This window comes from Giraffa tippelskirchi, chromosome 8 (genome assembly GCF_054371585.1).
Source record: "Giraffa tippelskirchi isolate mGirTip1 chromosome 8, T2T-mGirTip1v1.2.pri, whole genome shotgun sequence".
In the NCBI taxonomy this organism is placed as follows: Eukaryota; Metazoa; Chordata; class Mammalia; order Artiodactyla; family Giraffidae; genus Giraffa; species Giraffa tippelskirchi.
This window is the reverse complement of record NC_137282.1, coordinates 8,990,740-9,001,945: the sequence shown is the minus strand read 5'-3', so window position 1 is coordinate 9,001,945 and position 11,206 is coordinate 8,990,740. Positions and strand designations below refer to the sequence as shown.

The window sequence follows — 11,206 nt, the reverse complement described above, 5'->3', positions numbered from 1 at the left end:
AAGGAGTTCGGATTTATTCTAAATGAGGAGGGGAGACCCATGGAGACTTCTAAGTGCACAAGTGAAGTGGACTGTTCGTACTTGAAAAGGTAGCCTGAGCTGCTCTTTGGGAGCTGGATAGAGGGCAGTGTCTGCAGTAGTTCAGATGGATGAAAATGCTGGCGTCATGGCAGTGGGTATGTGGAGAACAGGGTGTTAAATTTGGTCATTCTCAGTGACGGAGGGGCTGGGGGGGGGAAGGGATGAGAAATTAAGGACTCCTGTGGTTTTGGCCTCAGCAACCACGTGGACAGAAATTTCATTTGCAGAATATGGCAAGAGTAGGTCAATGAATAGTTTTCAATAAAAAGTGTCATTGATTGCCTCCCAAGAAACCATGGTTTCTGGAGCACAGCAAACAGCCTGGATTGTTACACATTAAGCCAGTCAGAGTTGTCTAAGCCACAGCAGCAGGCTTTCATCACACCCACCCCAACTGCAGATTTGCACCAGCAGGATCTAACCTCAAGGATTTTCCATGGTGCACAGAAGACTTACCCCTAATGCAGACAGTGTGTCCTGAGGGTGGTGGTCAGGAGTGGGAACTGCTCTCTGCTTCCAGACTGAAGCAGTTACAAAGGGCAGGGCCTCCCAGGGCTTAGAAAAGAACATCTCAGATGAGGTCTCAAGGTTTGGCTCTGCCTCCTTCACTGGTTTTTCCCCAAAAGACTAGATGGTTTTGGTTCAAGGTCAACTTGTCCTTTTACCCCTTCAGCTCATCAACCTCCTGTTTCTCCCCTCTAACCCTCCTGTCTCTGTGACAGTAGCAAGATCCTACTTTGAACTGTGCATTCGTACACAGCTCTTCTGCATGTGTGATCTCATTTGATCTTCTCAACAATCCTAGAGTTATCATTCCCAGTTTACAGATAAAATGCTGAAACTCACAGGCTATCACTTGTGCAAGGTCATAAAAAGAAAACTCATGGCTTTCCCCTAGATATGCCCTTCCTCCAGTTTTCTCTGTACCAATGATGGCACGCACCAGTTATGCAAAGATTCATGCCAGAAGCCTGGAAAACATTTTTGACGCTGCCTCTTCCCCAGCCTCTGTCTCATCAATGGCCAAATCCTGTCATCTCTGTCTCCTAACAACCCTCCCTGTCTCCAGCTCTTGACTACCGGCTGAGTCACCACTATCTCTCCCTGGGATGATAAGACAGCCTCTTATCTGGTCTCCCAAACACCACTCATTCTCTACTTGCATCCATTCTTGACGCCAGGTTGAGAATTGTAGCAGCAATGCAAATCTGATTCTGTCGCTCTCTATTTTAAAGCACTTTACAAAGTCCCAAAGTCTAATAAAAAAAAGAAGAAGAAGAAGAAGAAAATCCATAATCTGGTTCCCAAGCTCCTCATGGTTGAGTGCCTGCTACTTCTTCATCTTCATCACAGCTGACTCTTCCCCTCCACGCCTAAGTTTAGGCACAACACCTTTATTCCCTTCTCCAAAGATGCTAAACATCTCCAGTCTCAGGACCTTACACCTGTTGTTCCCCCTGTCTGGAATGTCGTTCCATTCAGTACAATATCACTTCATTTGGTCAGTTCCTACTTAAGTTCTGGGTCTCAGCTTAAATATTCCTTCTTCAGAAAAACCTTCCTGGCTTGTCCAGATGAGATCAAGTTGTTCTCTTATATACATTTATATTTCTCCCCAATGACTAGTATCACAATTAGAATTCATTCATTATTTATGCAATTGTCAAAGTTGTCTATTGCCACAAAAATGCGGCATCACAAACAGCTCCAAAACTCATGGACTTCACGCAGTCATCAGATTCTCATGGATCAACAGATGAACTAGATGTGGCAGAGACAGTGTATGTGCGAGAGGTATGTGTGATGTGATGTGAGCATGGTGTGTGTGTGTGGTATATGGGGTGTGTGTGTGTGTGTGTGTGTGCGTGTGTGTATGTGTATTGGGACAAAGAGTCAGAGAACAAAAGCAAGGAGCTCAACTTGCAAGCATTTAAAAATCCAGAGTTCTGGTTCTCCAAGTCTCTTGACTTGAAATCTTAGTGTATGTTAGATGTTTTGCACAAAATTTGGCTGTCACACTCAGAAACAATTTACTTATCCCATCTGCCCCCCCCATGCCATTTACTTTTACTTCCCAACAGAGCACCAACCCCACAGGGACTGTGATGGCTGTACGTCAGCACGTGAACTCTCAGGGTCTCTTTGCCTCTTCTATACAAGGAGATGATTAGACTCAGTGTGCATTTAGGCTTATTAGGCTAAGTGGTGTAACAAAACGCTCCCAAATACTATGACATATAAGTTGAAAGTCTATGTCTCTTTCTCATAAAATCTAAAGTTATGTAGTTCAGAGTAGCGTGTTAGTCGCTCAGTCATGTCCAACTCTTTGCAACCCCATGGACTATAGCCCACCAGGATCTTCTGTCCATGAAATTCTCCAGGCAAAAATACTAAAGTGGGTTGCCATTTCCTTCTCCAGGGGATCTGCCCGACCCAGGGATCAAACCTGGGTCTCCTCCATTGTAGGTGGATGCTTGACTCTCTGAGCTATTAGGGAAGCCACTGTTCAGGGTAGTAAATCAGCTCTAATCAAAAGGTCAGGGACCCCAGCTAGTGGGTCTCCTCTCCCGTGGTCACACATGTTTCCACCTCTGGATTTACAGCAACAGAAAGGAGAGACAGAAGAGTCAGGCTTTGCTCTTTAAGGAGATGACACTTAAAGACTTCACACCTCATTCAGCTCATAGCCCTCTGGCCCATGACAAGCTGCAAAGCCCCTACACGGCAAAGAAGGTTGGGAAGATCAGTATGTAAGTGGATCATAATTAGGCAAAGAAGGTTGGGAAGATCAGTATGTAAGTGGATCATAATTACAAGCTAAGAGTAGGGGAAATAGTGGGCCAGGGGCTCTGTTTGTAAATAAGATAAACATAAGTGTGAGAAGAGAGCCTACCAGAGACAAGTGGATCTTGAAAGTTCTTTTGGCTCCTCCAACAAGAGGCTGTGTTCTTCAGCCATTACACAATGTTTCCCAATTATTGGCTTCATCTCATTGTCATGTCTTTACTCCAAATAGCCCATCTTGTTTTTTGGCACATTTCACAATCCATGGCTTGCTGTGATCTTGAATCACTCTGACATATTTCATATGGATTGGCCAGCTTGTGTGCTTTTTTCTTCCATCTTTTGCATGACCGCTTGTAAAATCTGAGCTAATTAGCAAGCTTCATGTGGTTATGCTCTTTCTTTGATGACTTTTCTTGTTCTCTTCATTGCTATTATTCCCAATTATTGGTTGGCTTTTCACATGTCATGGAATCTCTTAGGTTATTTTTGGATTTTTCCCCCCTTCGGGAATCCTTTCCTAATAACTGACGCATGTATCTAGCTATGCCCAATACCCTCTTCCTTTTATTTCCCCCAAGGCTCACAGACCATAGTGTTCAGCCTAGGAGAAAGAATTAAGGCCAGGGCAAGAGTTCCCCATATCCCTTACCCTACCTTTCAAAAGCTGAGAGATTAAGGCAAGTCAGTATCAACAGAGGCTTGATTTTCTGCGGATTATTCCCCATTGCTTCTTTAGTCTAGAGCAGAGGACCCCAACCTTTTTGGCACCAGGGACTGGTTTGGTGGAAGGTGAAATTTTTCCATAGATCAGAGTTGGGGGGAGGGTGGTTTGGGGATGATTCTCATAAAAAGCAGGAAATCTGGATCCCTCACCCGTGCAGTACCCAGCAGAGTTTGAGCTCCTCTGCAACCTAATGTTGCAGCTCATTTGACAGAAGGCGGAGCTCAGGCAGTAATGTGAGCGATGGGCAGTGGCTGTAAATACAGATGAAGCTTCACTCGCTTGCCTACCACTCACCTCCTGCTGTGCAGCCCAGTTCCTAACAGACTACAGACTAGGACCAGTTCATGGCCCAGGCGTTGGAGATCCCTGGTCTAGAGGGAAATTTCAACACTTTAATACGTCATCTGAAAGTGACCATAGCCAGATCCACATTTCCCAGTTTCTTGCTGTGGTTTCTTTCTGCTAATCTTTGAGCCCCACGCACTGTTTAGCGCTGTCCAACTTCATTGTCCAACCAACACAGCCAGCCCAGCAGTAACGATGCTCTTGACAGCACTTCTGAAGCTTCTGGGCTTTCCTGGACTCAAGCCACTTTCCCTCTACTTTATTCCGGGATCCTGTTGCTCATGATGACTCTCTTTGTCTGGAAAAGAATAGGAACCTTGCCTGGATGGAAGGGACAAAGAAGAAAGTGGGCAGTGCTCAGGGAAAGGGGACAGAGCCAAGGAGAAAACTGAAAAAGAACAGAGGCTTGGCTGGAACTCAGGCTCTGAAGGTCATGGCCAGCAGACCCCAGGAGCCCGCAAGCAATGGCAGCCAAGGAAGGAGGTGCAGCCAGCTGGCTCGAGGGCCCTACAAGAAGAGAACTCCAGGCTGATGGATCCTCAGAGTGCCCTGAGTGGTACAGGGGAGAGGAGTGAGCCTCCATCAGCCAGGCTCTGGTCAACAGATGGAGGAGAGAGATGGAAGAATTCCAGACGTTAATTCCCAAAGTGTGGATGACAAAGACAGCCAGTCCTAAGGGGGCAGAGCTGGCCAGGACCCACAAGCCCGTGTGGGCAGCTCAGGAATGCTGCCTTTTGGTGGAGAGGGGACTGAGGGGACCTAGCACCCTGGGGAGGCTTTGCAGAGGTAGATGTGGGCATTCTTCACTCTGCTCCAGAGTCTGCTCCAGACCCGTCGTGATTTTCCGGTGAGTGAGTAAGGGGAAGATCAGTGCTACCACAGAAAAGAGAGTTCAAAGAGAGTCTTACATTTCTCTGTATCAGAGACTCAAAATGAAAAATAGTGATGGTTGACCTGAGCCTGATGTTACCCTGGCTTGAGTTTCATTCAGGATAAGGACAGATATTTGAAACAGTTTACATCAGAACTTAGAATTGGAAATACTTCTATTGCAGGTTGAAAAGCATGCTCAGAATCAATTCCAGGTTTAGCAGGAGAAGGAGGGTCTAGGGTAGTAATGCTTTCGATCTGTGGCAGCCTTCCTTCACCTCCGGGAAAGAATAGTGTCTTCTTCTTTGACCACATTTTCTTTTTTTTTTTTTCATAATTTATTTGGCCACACTGTACAGTATGCGGGATCTTAGTTCCCCAACCAGGGATTGAACCCAGGCCCCCTGCATTTAGAGCATGAAGTCTTAACCCCTGGACCACCAGGAAAGTCCCTGACTACATTTTCTATCAGAGATGGTGTCAAGGTCTGAGAATCAAGGTCACAGGATAGCCTCCTCTGCTACTCAAGAAAAAGCAGAAGCAGAACCCCTGTCAATCAGTTGAGGTGCAAGGTTACATGGGAGCGCAGAAGATTTGCATAGAAAGACTTGGAGACAAGACAGAACATTTATAGGCATTGTTCTCAGAAGGGCTGCCTTGCCAGCCCCTGCCCCCTGGCACTTTTAGAGGCACAAGTCGCATCCTCCACTTTTTTGCCCTACCACTTTCTCACTATTCTGGAGCATCTCAAACTCAAGAAGCCTAGGACATAGTCTCCAGGTCTTGGGTGAACAGAGAAACCAGTCAATTTCCCAAAAGTCAAAACAGACCTCAAGAAATAGAAGCAAATCCATCTGTGAGCCTTTTTACATTCCCACGAATATTTTGCAAATGAAATCAGATGAAAACTTTTTAAAATGTGTCTGCTTCGCAATACTGACAATTGCCAAGATATGGAAGCAACCTAAATGTCTACATACAGATGAATGGGTAAAGAAGATGTGGTATATGTATATACAATGGAATACTACTCAGCCAATAAAAATAATAAAATGCTGTCATTTGCAGCAACATGGATGGACTTGGAGGGTATTATGCTAGTGAAATAAATCAGAGAAAGACAAATAACTGTGTGACGTTACATAATCTGAAAAATATGACAAACTAGTGAATATAACCAAAAAGATACAGACTCAGAAAGAGAATAAACTAGTGATTACCAGTGGGGAGGGGGAAAGGGAATATAGGAGTTGATGAGGGGAAGGTAGAAACCGCTGGGGGCTAAAGGATGTATTGCACAACACAGGGAATACAACCGGTATTTCATAATAATTGTAAATGAGTGCAACCTTTAAAAATTGTATAAAAAATTTTAATGAAAAAAAATGTGGCTGCTTTGGAAAAAAAAAAAAGTACTTTCCAAAAAGATCATCTGCCTGTGTTATGTTGGGAAAGTGTTAGTCGCTGAGTCATGTTTGGCTTTTTGTGACCTCATGGACTGTACCCTGCCCGGTTCCTCTGTCCATGGGATTTCCCAGGCAGGAATACCGGAGTGGGTAGCCGTTCCCTTCTCCAGGAGATCTTCCTGACCCAGGGATTGAACCCCGGTCTCCTGCATTGCAGGCAGATTCTTTACCATTTGAGCCACCAGGGAAGCTCCAAATGTTGGGGAAAGGGTGCATAAAAGCAAGAAGCTAACCTTGGCATGTGTCCTGGTGATGGTGGCCCAGAGGAGCTGTGGGCTGACTGGGAGGTGAAGGTACGCTTCTCTCGGGACTAGCACACAGTATAAATTTACTCCACAAATCATGGGCTCAAGAAGCAGCCCGTTGCTTTATTTCTCTAAGCGATCTTCAGCCTCCCTCAACCTTCTAAGTCAGTTTCGATTCCTTTCAGATCATTAAAAAAAGTTCTCAGAGTTCACAGCATCCCAGAAGTGGGGAAGGGTCTCCCACCTCAGCCCTGCCTTCCCCACATTGACGCTTGAGGTCCAAGCCCGCCCGGTCCCTTCTGAGACCCAGGCTCTGCTAATCCCAGCCCCTCCCTCCAAGCCTAGCAGGGAGCCTCGAGAACCCTTCAAAGCTCTTACAGACGTGGCACTTCCTGTTCGCCCCAGATTTCTCCACACGCTTTCCATCCAGGGTCCCGGATCTCCAGTCACTGGGTGCCCTCAGAGCACAGGTTCCCACCCCCAGGGGGCCAGGATCTGTCCACCCGTCCACTCTGCGAATCCTTCCCTGGGACGGGCCCCTCCTGCCCTTCAACCTGACCTGGGATTGGCCAGCTCCTTCCCTGCACAAGCCTGTGCTTGTCCCTCCCCTGGGGTGAGGGGGGTCCAGCTCCCTCAAACACAGAGCCCTGCTGCCCCCGAGGGGAGGTGGGACATCCTGCTCATTCCTTCCAAAGGCCCCCACAGCCCAGAAAACAAGAGGGGATGGATTCCTGAGTCAGGCGTTATGGCCAGCACTGTATGGGGGGAAGGCGTCTCCCCCCATCTCCCCCAGAGGTGATTTTTCTGACTCCCTGCCTGATGGGGGGAAGCCTGGCATCCACTGTGATCTCCTCTTTCTGTTAGGGTTAAGGTCAAATGCCCTGACTCAGGGAACAGGGGAGGCGGGCTGCTATCAGGGAGCTGCGTTTCTCTGGAGGAGGTGCCTTTAGCTCTGCATGGTCTTCGGTCAGCCCTGGACCTGAGTCTGCACACCCCTGGGTGTCAGGGCTAACTTAACTAGTCTCAACCCAGTGCTCCATGAAGCTTACACTTAGCACAGGGGTCTCATGAGGAAGGGAGAAGTGGGAAATGCTTCTCACCCCAGGAACCAAGTCCCCATAGTCTGCCAGCAAAGAAGAGAGCCAGCATGCTTGAAGGATGTGACCCGGCTCAGCAGGCTCCGAGGAGGGTCAGGCAGGGACATTTCTCCCCTCTGGACAGTCTCTTCCTAGAAACCTCTTCCCCAGCTGAACTGACTTACACAGTTTACTGGAAAAACCTCTGAAATAGGAATTGAGAAACTTGAGCTACTATCCCATTAAATGATCTTTGAAGATGATTTCTCTTGTCTGGTCCTCCATTCCCCCATCATTACACGGCCAGTGAATTTAAGGCTCTTTCTTGGTCAAGAAAGAATGAGGAGACAAGCAGAGAGGTTAAGAAAGTAAAGTGTTAGTTGCTCAGTCGTGTCCATTTCTTTGCGACCCCATGGACTGTAGCCTGCCACAGTCCTCTGTCCGTGGACTTCTCCAGGCAAGAGTACTGGAGTGGGTAGCCATTTCCTTCTCCAGGGAATCTTCTGACCCAGGGGTGGAACACAGGTCTCCTGCATCGCAGGGAGATTCTTTACCGTCTGAACCACCAGATGAGGCCCTAAGAAAGTACAGTGAATGTTCATTTAAGCAAGGGCTTCCCTGGTGGCTCAGACAGTAAAGAATCTGCCTGCAATGTGGGAGACCTGGGTTGGATCCCTGGGTTGGGAAGATCCCCTGGAGGAGGGCATGGCAACCCACTCTAGTATTCTTGCCTGGAGAATTCCCATGGACAGAGGAGCCTGGCGGGCTACAGTCCACTGGGTTGCAAAGAGTCGGACACAACTGAGCGACTGAGCACAGCACAGCTTGCTCTGAGGGAGAGCGGGCAGACAGGTGAAGAGCTGCTGCCCGGGGACTCTTCGGCAAGTGGCTTATGAGGAATGTACAAATGAAAGGGCGGAATATTCACTGGGGAGGGAGTCTGGGGACCAGCGTCCCTGAGTTTCATCCCAGCTGCATTTTCCTGAGGGGAGGAGCAAGTTTATCCCTATTTAGCTTAGCTCAGAGGTGTCAAAGTGCATCATGGGCACTTCTTATCTGTAAGGCCCATCTTATACTGAGGGCACTCTGAGCAGCAGGTTACATTCAGACTCAGGAGACCCCTGCCTTTCCCGACCTTTCTCCGTCCGCCCCTGGCACCCTTATCAACCAAAATGTGTGGCTTCCTGTCAATCTGAAGGTCCCTGCTCCTGTTGTCTGCCGATGGATCCCTGCTGTGTATAACATGCGTGGTTTCCTGCCCTGTGGCCCCTGCCCCCATTTCCCTGCTCATCCCTAGCTATCTGCCTGCTCTAACAGAATCCCAAGTTCCACTTACAGTAGTTAGACATCACACTAAGAAAGATGGATAAAACTGCTGTGCAAAGTACGAAGAAGTACACAAACGTAAATAGAAGGAACAGGAGTTCTGTTAGGTTTGAGGGCCTATGGACATGAGTTTGAGCAAACTCTAGGAGATAGTGAAGGACAGGGAAGCCTGGTATGCCTCAGTCCATGGGGTTGCAAAGAGCTGGACATGACTGAGTGACGGAAAAACAACCTCTTGTACTCAGATCTTGTACTCAGATCTTTGCTCCTATAACAGGCCCTGCACAGAGAGTGTAGGGGTCTCTAGAAGGATGCTGGGAAATGATAAGAACTTTTCTTGATACAAAACCAATGTTTCCCACTCTGTCTTGACCGGAGAGGACAGACGGACACCTCTAGGCTTTCTAAACTCTCAACCATGGTTTCCAGGAGCTTTCAACAATTTGCCCGTTTAGGCTGAATCTTGAGATGATCCTGGTCCCCATTCCTCTGGAGTCCCCCAGAGACAGCCACCCACCCCATGCTGACCCCCCTGAAGCCTTCCTCCTTCCCCAGTCATGTCCAGCCACGTGCCCAGCTCTGGGGAATAAAAAGAATTGATGAGGAATGGTGTTGGCACCAGGGATCCGGGGAAGGACAGGGAACATTGGTTCCCCTAGCCAGAGCAGACTTGGACTCTAAAAATAGTTTCGTGATGTAAACCCTAGAACAAAGTCTTCTTTGGCTCCAGGAATAAAAATTCTCCATTTGGAATTCAATCGAAGGCTTTGTTACAAATACTGTACATGACAGAACCTATGAATATCTCTAGCTAATTGCTCCCAGTTTTGTAATCTCTGTGGCAAGAATTCCAGCCAGGTCAATTACAGGGAGTGGGCGTGCTTTATGAGGGGGAGGGGGACCCAAGTTCCTGTAAATCAGGTCGTGTTTGGCTTGGTACCCAACTCAGAAGCCTGTTGTGTGACTTGCTCTAAATGCTCTGCTCCCAACCCAACCTGTTGGGATTCTCAGTCTGTCATGGTGGGAGTGGCAACACAGAGTGGGGAGGGGACACACAGGGACACTCACTTCATCGAGGCTTCAGATGAGGCACGGTCTCAGACCGCAAGCAAGTTTTCGTGAGTTTGGTGAGATGCAAGAAGGGGTTGCTGAAAGCCCCAGCTGTATGCTTTGTAAACTGGATCAATCCAAATCTACCATCTGGTTCTTATTAGGGAAGCTCCAGGACTGAGGTGGGGTAGGTGGCTCCATCCTCCCCAAAGGAGACCCAAGCTCCTCACCGTCAGAAACGACGGATATCGAGAATTCAGAAAATGGCGGCCAAATCATTTGGTCCATGGCTCTGGCCCAACAGAAGACTTACTTCAAATTCGTATCTGCAAGGGCCCCCCTAAGTGTCAAACTTTACGAAAACAAGTCTGCATCCCTTCTTCCATGATGTAGCACAGGTCGGGGCTGAGCGACTGAGAATTATTGATCTGTCGCTCCAGGAATCATCTGAAACAGCTAACATTAGTGAAGGTTAATGATATTAAAGTTTAGAAATAGTCTCAGGTTGGAGGGGGAAGCAGACCATCCCACCCACACATAGACTGAAGGGCGAGTTACTCACAGCCGAGCACAGTGGTACTTAATCTGGCTGCTCTGTTGTTCAGTCGCTCAGTCACGTCCGACTCTGCGACCCCCTGGGCTGTAGCCCTCTCGCTCCTCTGTCCGTGGGATTTCCCAGGCAAGAATCCTGGAGTGCATTGCTATTTCCTTCTCCAGGGGATCTTCCTGACTCTGAGATTGAATCCCATTGCAGGTGGATTCCTTACCATCTGAGCCACCAGGGAAGCCCAGCCTGGCTCCATACTGTTCTTTAAATGAAGTTGAAAATTCCCCTTCAGATCTTAGTCCCTGATTGTGTTGGTTTTGTTTGCTTGCTCCGTTTCTTTTCTTTAAAAAAAAAAAAAAAAAACCTTTTATTTTATATTGCAGTGTAGCCAATTAACAGTGTGGTGACAGTTTCAGGTGGACAGTGAAGGGACTCAGCCATACGTATATATGTACCCATTCTCCCCCAAACTCCCTGCCCACCCAGTCCGCCACATAACACTGAGCAGAGCTGTCTGTGCTGTACAGGAGGTCCTTGCTGATTATCCATTTTAAATATAGCAATGTTTGCAAGTCCATCTCAAACTCCTTAAGTATCCCTTCCTCACGTTCTTCCCCCGGCAACCAAAAGTTCATTCTCTATGACTCTGTTTCTGTTTCATAAATACAAGATCATTTGTATTATTTCTT

At 47.7% G+C, this 11,206-nt stretch overlaps 1 long non-coding RNA gene across 1 annotated transcript in view; it reads right to left on the bottom strand.

Annotated features, from left to right (window-relative positions):
• Nucleotides 1-9,871: 9,871 nt before the first annotated feature.
• The window catches only part of LOC145516508 (uncharacterized), a 70,133-nt gene continuing 68,798 nt past the window's right edge, over nt 9,872-11,206 (bottom strand). Inside the window, exon 10 of the long non-coding RNA XR_014061434.1 lies at nt 9,872-10,858. This is a non-coding gene — a long non-coding RNA (uncharacterized LOC145516508). The remainder of the gene's footprint in view (nt 10,859-11,206) is intronic.